This window comes from Salvelinus fontinalis, chromosome 18 (genome assembly GCF_029448725.1).
Source record: "Salvelinus fontinalis isolate EN_2023a chromosome 18, ASM2944872v1, whole genome shotgun sequence".
NCBI classification, from domain to species: Eukaryota; Metazoa; Chordata; class Actinopteri; order Salmoniformes; family Salmonidae; genus Salvelinus; species Salvelinus fontinalis.
Window position 1 is genome coordinate 48,109,347 of NC_074682.1, and position 8,376 is coordinate 48,117,722.

Genomic DNA, 8,376 nt, shown 5'->3' on the forward strand with positions numbered 1-8,376 from the left:
TGAAGCCCCAAAATTGCCCTCGCTAGAAGCCTGTGTTTCAGACATAAGGAAGTGGATGGCTGAAAACTTTCTACTTTTAAACTCGGACAAAACAGAGATGCTTGTTCTAGGTCCCAAGAAACAAAGAGATCTTCTGTTAAATCTGACAATTCATCTTGATAAAGTCGTCTCAAATAAAACTGTGAAGGACCTCGGCGTTACTCTTGACCCTGATCTCTCTTTTGACGAACATATCAAGACTGTTTCAAGGACAGCTTTTTTCCATCTACGTAACATTGCAAAAATCAGAAATTTTCTGTCCAAAAATGATGCAGAAAAATTAATCCATGCATTTGTTACTTCTAGGTTAGACTACTGCAATGCTCTACTTTCCGGCTACGCGGATAAAGCACTAAATAAACTTCAGTTAGTGCTAAATACGGCTGCTAGAATCCTGACTAGAACCAAGAAATTTGATCATATTACTCCAGTGCTAGCTTCCCTACACTGGCTTCCTGTTAAGGCAAGGGCTGATTTCAAGGTTTTACTGTTAACCTATAAAGCGTTACATGGGCTTGCTCCTACCTATCTTTCCGAGTTGGTCCTGCCGTACATACCAATACGTACGCTACGGTCACAAGACGCAGGCCTCCTAATTGTCCCTAGAATTTCTAAGCAAACAGCGGGAGGCAGGGCTTTCTCCTATAGATCTCCATTTTTATGGAACAGTCTGCCTACCCATGTGAGAGACGCAGACTCGGTCTCAACCTTTAAGTCTTTACTGAAGACTTATCTCTTCAGTAGGTCATATGATTGAGTGTAGTCTGGCCCAGGAGTGTGAAGGTGAACAGAAAGGCTCTGGAGCAACGAACCGCCCTTGCTGTCTCTCCAGGCCGGTTCCCCTCTCTCCACTGGGATTCTCTGCCTCTAACCCTGTTACAGGGGCTGAGTCACTGGCTTGCTGGTGCTCTTTCATGCCGTCCCTAGGAGGGGTGCGTCACTTGAGTGGGTTGAGTTACTGACGTGATCTTCCTGTCTGGGTTGGCGCCCCCCCTTGGTTTGTGCTGTGGTGGAGACCTTTGTGGGCTATACTCGGCCTTGTCTCAGGATTGTAAGTTGGTGGTTGAGGATATCCCTCTAGTGGTGCGGGGGCTGTGCTTTGGCAAAGTGGGTGGGGTTATATCCTTCCTGTTTGGCCCTGTCCGGGGGTTTCTTCGGATGGGGCCACAGTGTCTCCTGACCGCTCCTGTCTCAGCCTCCAGTATTTATGCTGCAGTAGTTTATGTGTCGGGGGGCTAGGGTCAGTTGGTTATACCTGGAGTACTTCTCCTGTCTTATCCAGTGTCCTGTGTGAATTTAAGTATGCTCTCTCTAATTCTCTCGTTCTCTCTTTCTCTCTGAGAACCTGAGCCCTAGGACCATACGTCAGGACTACCGGGCATGCTGACACCTTGCTGTCCCCAGTCCGCCTGGCCTTGCTGCTATTCCAGTTTCAGCTGTTCTGCCTGCGGTTATAGAACCGCCACCTGTCCCAGACCTGTTGTTTTTCAACTCTTAATGATCAGCTATGAAAAGCCAACTGAAAATTATTCATGATTATTATTTGACCATGCTTGTCACTTATGAACATTTTTGAACATCTTGGCATAGTTCTGTTATAATCTCCACCCGGCACAGCCAGAAGAGGACTGGCCACCCCTCATAGCCTGGTTCCTCTCTAGGTTTCTTCCTAGGTTTTGGCCTTTCTAGGGAGTTTTTCCTAGCCACCGTGCTTCTACACCTGCATTACTAGCTGTTTGGGGTTTTAGGCTGGGTTTCTGTACAGCACTTCGAGATATTAGCTGATGTACGAAGGGCTATATAAAATAAAAATTTAAAAATTGAAAATTGATTGACATGTTGACATAGTTCATGTAACTTATTATGAAGCTGTCATGACGTACAGTGTTACTCATTTATCGGTCATGACGTAAAATGCTGTTCAGATATCCATTGGAATGGCATAACCTCCAAGAAATAAGGTAGCTATATCGATCCAGTACGAGTAGGTAGATGATGTTCAAGAGAAACTCTCGCACCCCCCTGTAGCAATATACTGTATCGTACATCCATGACACCCCATACCGTAGCAGAATCAAGAGTGATGCCTCTGTAATATGGCTGGACAACTCAGTCTCCTGTCCAACAGCTCCCTGGTGTGACCACATTCACAACAACACCTTTGATCAGCTGAGGCCCCATACTCCTTCAAAACCTAATAAAAGAGAGAAGTCATTAACAAAACAGATATTTCTCATCCTAGCAAAAAGGCCACCTTTACAGAAAGAAAGGTAATTTTCGGTAACCATTGCAGTGGTCACTCAGAGTAATGCAGCTCATGGTCAGGATTTGGAACAGAGGACCATTCACAGTGCTCACCTCCCTTGCATCCCTGTCTTGCATCTCCATACTCTTCTTCTGTAATTTCACTGTCCACGGCGAGAGGCTGGAAGAAGACTGCTCAAACTTGACTCTGCTGTTGGCGCTCTTGGCACTGCCAACTCTGTTGGCCCCATTGCGGGTGGCGAGAGCAGCCGGGGCAGACCGGGATCCTCTAATGGACAGAGGGACGATGGAAGAGGAGACTGAGGTGGAGGGGAGCGTTTGAGGCCTCGTAGCGCCCCTCTGGCTTAGCCTCTTGTTCATGACGAAGGCAAAGGTCCTCTGCTCCTCGTTCAGCTGACGCATGCAGGTAAGCTGCTGCTGCTCCAGCCTCTTCAGAGTCTGGACAGAGGGGAAACGAGGAGAGAAAGTGACAGCAAGGGAGGAAGTCACTAAATGGCCATGTTGGAAAGGACAAAAGTAGCGGTGTCATTTGATCTGTTGAGCAAGTGCATGAGATATTTGTTCTTTATCTTGTCAGTTCAGTTCAGATTCAAACCTATAATCTTCTGTTCTCTATCCATGGAATTAGTCCACTGCGCCACCAGGATGGAGCTAACATGCCATGTTTTTTAACTCATACAAAGCTGTTAATTTTGTATTTTCAAACAGACCACATATCAAAGGAAACAAGAACTCATTAAGATCGGGTGTGGCCAATTAGTGGGCGAGACCAACACACCTTAATGAACTTAACAAAATAGAGGATAGAGGGAGTTTTGTTGATGCTGAGAACGGAAAGTTAAATAACATTCTTAGAATGTTAAGTAACATTCTTAGAATGTTCTCTGAACGTTAAAGTTCTCGTGTTTTTTTATGAAAAGTTTTCTTAACATTCTCTGAACTATTTGAGAACATTCCCAATATCGAACCAGTTGGAGAACGTTCCTAGAATATGACCAAAATTGAAATGAAATGTAACCATGTTTGAACTTTTATGAAACATTCTGGTAGCCCTTTACACTCGTAACCGTGTACGGGTTGAACATGGCCAATTTGGGCACTGATAAACGCCTGAATTGGAACGCAATTACTGTACAGTAACATGCTATACATGACATTAGAACTCAGGCTCTGTGCTTCACAGCGCTGTATGGGTTTTGACTGACAGCAGTTATGAACTTGAGCACCACTCGCAAGAAGAAGTTTCCCCCATCCCTCACGCTAATTGGGCCACTTTTGTGTTGTCTGAGTGAGGGAAATGCTTATTGAAGAAGACTATGTATTTTGAAAGATGAAACGCACTTCACATTTCCATATCATAAAACTATTGCCATAAGCAGTGTCAACGTTTATGATCACTATGTTTGATGTACAAGATGATATGGCGTCATACCCTGGTTTGTTTTGAACAGTCGTGTTGGCAATAGAACAACCTATCAACTGATGCCCATATTGCCATACACGTTTTTGTGTAAACAACAACAGTAATTGTGTGATTTCTGGGATGCAGGACTGTGTTCGAGACAAAATAATGAAAAGTGTGCTTGCTCTAGTTCCTCAACAGCACAGCTGGGAGAGCTAAATGAATGAATTAAACTAAGATTGAACTCTTTGGCCTGAATGCCAAGCGTCACGTCTGGACGAAACCTGGTACCATCTCTACGGTGAAGCATGGTGGTGGCAGAATCATGCTTTGGGGATGTTTTTCAGCGGCAGGAACTGGGAGACTAGTCAGGATCGAGGGAAAGATGAACGGAGCAAAGTTGAGAGAGATCCTTGATGAAAACCTGCTCCAGAGCGCCCAGGACCTCAGACTGGACAACGACCCTAAGCACACAGCCAAGTCAACAAGGGAGTGGTTTCGGGACAAGTCTCTGAATGTTCTTGAGTGGCCCAGCCAGAGCCCAGACTTGAACCCGATCGAACATCTCTGGAGAGACCTGAAAATAGCTCTGCAGAAACGGTCCCCATCCAACCTGACAGAGCTTGAGAGGATCTGCAGAGAAGAATGGGAGAAAGTCCCCAAATACAGATGTGCCAAGCTTGTAGCGTCATACCCAAGAAGACTCCAGGCTGTAATCGCTGTGCTTCAACAAAGTACTGAGTAAAGGGTCTGAATACTTATGTAAATGTAATATTTCCATTTTTTATTTTTAATACATTTACTAATTTAAAAAAAGAGTTCTTGCTTTATAAATCTACACATACCCCATAATGACAAAGCAAAAACATGTTTTATTTTTTTATTTAGCAACTGGAAATATCACATTTAAGGACTGTAATGTAACAAAATATGGAAAAAGTCAAGGGGTCTGAATACTTTCCGAATACACTGCAGTTGGAGACTCTAATTTGAGTCATAAAAGTGCATTGAAATTACTTAGGAACTGTGCACACTTTGCAGAGGTATTAGTCCTCTCACTCAAACCCTTGCCTAGCCCACATTTTCCAGGAATATTCTTATCATGCTACTGAATGTATCCAGAGTATTTTCAGATTTCACGATCAACAAATGCAGCAAAAAGTAAAATAAATGTAAACTGCATATAAAATCAACAGTGTAATGTTTGGATTTTGTTTTGTGTCAGGTGAACTGTTGTGTCCTCACCTTTGGTCTAATAATTTCGACATTATCTCCAAACTGTTCCCTTTCAATTGCTAACATTGTTATCCAAAAGCTTTTTATATTTATTCTGTAAGAAACATTTAAATGTAGCCTTATCCATATTGGCTAATTCCCACGAGTGTAAAGGGTTAAGCTGAAAATGAATAAGTCACCATCTAGTCTCACTGCCTAGACAATTATTTACACAGTTAACAGAGCAGTAACTGGAATTATTAAAAGTCACGTGATGCTTCTAACTTTCAATGAAAAGTGAATATGCGCTTACAGGAACATGAATAGGCTATTTATTTAAAAAACCTTGTAAAATAGACAAGCCCAGTAAAAGATAGCATACAATTGTATGCTATACATTTATTAAGTTAAACATAAGTCTAAATATGTGGGTTATATTCAAACAAGCGAATCGGAAGGAAAATTTGAAAATACAAAATAACACGGTAAAAAGCAGAACGTTACCTTCATAAGTTGCTTCTGTTCCTTTATGAAATTATTGTTCACAGTTTGAGAAGCGGTCATTAAATCTGAGGCACAGAGCGAATAAATTGGATCGCTTCTGTAAAGACATGCCAGCGAGAAGGATGGATTGGCATCCATTTCGTATCTAAGAACTATCAACGACAGGAATCAACTGTATTTTTCAACTTCAAATAGCCTATTCTCCCAGTTGATATGAAGGCTACAAGTGCATGCGACTATAAGCATGCAGTCCGTTGGTTCCCGCATTCGATCGTAGGCTATTGCCCCATCAGTATATCATCAGCAACACTAAAGAAGTACTTCCGGGTCATGTAATTTCGGAACTGTTCAAAATAAAAGTCCCCCACGTAGTAGTAGAAAAGTGCCTTTAACCTGTATTTATTCAGGACATATAAAAAAATAATTAACAGTTATATATATATTTGTTCATATTTTCGTGACGTTTGCGTTAAATGTGGGGTTTAGGTCAAATAAATGCCCCCAATGCAAATAACATATGCATTATTGTCTTATAGAGAAATATGTGTATTTGTGCTGATGTTAAAGTGGGGTGGGGAGTACTCAGTACGGTCTGTAGAATGGTGTCATTTCATGGGGCGCTGAATAATACGTGTTGCTGTGGTTTTACTCTGGGTGACTGGTCTCAGATGATCCCGCAGGTGAAGAAGCCGGATGTGGAGGTACTGGTCTGGCATGGTTACACGTGGTCTGCGGTTATGAGGCCGGTTGGAAGTACTGCCAAATTCTCTAAAACGATGTTGGAGGCAGCTTATGGTAGACAAATGAACATAAAATTCTCTGACAACAACTCTGGTGGACATTCCTGCAATCAGCATGACATCTGTGGCATTGTGTTGTGTGACAAAATTGCACATTTTAGAGTGGCCTTCTATTGTCTCCAGCACAAGGTGCACCTGTGTAATGATCATGCTGTTTAATCAGCTTCTTGATATGTCCTGTCAGGTGGATGGATTATCTTGGCAAAGGAGAAATGCTCACTAACAGGGATGTAAACAAATTTGTGCACAACATTTGAGAGGAATAAGCTTTGTGTGTGTATGGAAAACTGCTGGGATCTTTTATTTGAGCTCATCAAACATGGGACCAACACATTAAATTTTGCGTTTATATTTTTCTTCAGTTTACTGTACATCCCTATTTTCTGAATGCAATAAGTGATTACTTAGATCAAGTGAAACAGTCTCCTCACTTTAATAAGGCCATTTCACAGTTTGAAGCATTGATTCCAGGGACATTTTCACAATCCATGGTTCATAAACAACATAATTACAGTGGTGTAAAGGACATAGTTTAACGTTTTGTTCAGGAAATTCTATCCACAAATTTCTTAGCAAATTATCGACGATACATTCAGAGTCTATGTTAAAATCTTTCCAGTAAGTGTGACGCCCAGGCAGTGTATGGCCAGACTACAAAACAACTGATAGTAGAACTGAGGGACATTTCTACAGACAGCATGGACAAATACCTTATTGGTTTGAATCAAAATCAACAGAACAGAGCATGTGATATATCTAAGAATTCAAAGGGCTCTCAACATTCAAGCTGTTATGTAACCTATGACCCACAGCCTGCTTGTAAAAATGGACATGGCTAGGATCAAATTACCTAGAAGCTTTATTCTACCTTGCATATTTAGCAAACATACATACACTATTTCCAGTATAGTCACATTTTCAGACGAATACCCATTTGAGAAATTGCATTCAAGTCATGGCCAGCTTTGGCACGTATACTGCACTGAGACATCAACATTGTCAGTGGGCTGTAGTTTAGAATTACTCAACAAATTGCTGTACAAAGACACATTTTGTCTAGTTGCATATGACAGGATAAGTAGTGTAGAGGTCCTCCACTTCAAATCAAATCACATTTCATTGGTCACATACACTTTGGTCTGAAAGAAGTCATTCACTTATGCACGGTCGAATTGAAGGACTGTGATTCCTCTCAACATAAAGACATTTCTAAGCCAACTCAGAGGAAACTGTTTTCAGTAACCACTGAGGATCTTGATAAAAAAAGCAATGGCAATTGGTTCAGTGATAAGATAATTGATTTCGTATCATACGATTAGCTTTTTACCACAAACTTTTATTATGAAGGCAAAATCCGAAAACCGGAAGTCTGAATGTGGATATGATCCAGCTAGTGTTGCTGCGTGAGGCTACTCCTGTACACCTACATAGGATACCCATCCCCCAACCACTAGAAACTTTATTTTCTAAAAATAAAAATAAAATAAAGTTCTAGAAACGCACCTTTGCACTATAGCCTACTTTTTGGTTGTATATGTTTCAGTGTCTCACCAGGAAAATAAATAGGTCCATAAAAAGTATAACTATTTTTTCCCCAATGTAAATTCAGTAGAAACTTGATTTCAAAGTGTTACAATTGCTCCATCTTGAGGGGATAGAATAAAATGTTATTCAATATTATAAAAAAATATGTATTGGGTTTATAATTCAAGTTTTTCTACTAACAAACAGTTGGTGATACATTTGATTACAATTACTGCCCAGGAGCAGTTGTTGTTGGGGGTTACTTGCGACATGTTTGTCTTTCTAAATGTTTATGGAATTTCATTTTTTTTTTTAAGTATAATTCTAAAGCAATGACTTTTATAAAAAAAAAAAAACGTTGAGAAGGAAGTGTGTGGATTTTACATCCCTGCAGACTTTGTAATTGTCAAAGTATCTAGAACGATGGACAGTGTCCACAGTGGCAAGGTTGGTCTTTGCTCTGTAGGTTTTTGCCTACTCTGTGAAAAACACATGCGCCGAACACATGCAATAGTTTGTGTCAGGGGGCTATGGTCAGTCTCTTATATCTGAAGTATTTCTCCTTTCTTATCCAGTGTCCTGTGTTAATTTAAGTACTCTCTCTCTCTCTCTCTCTCTCTCTCTCTC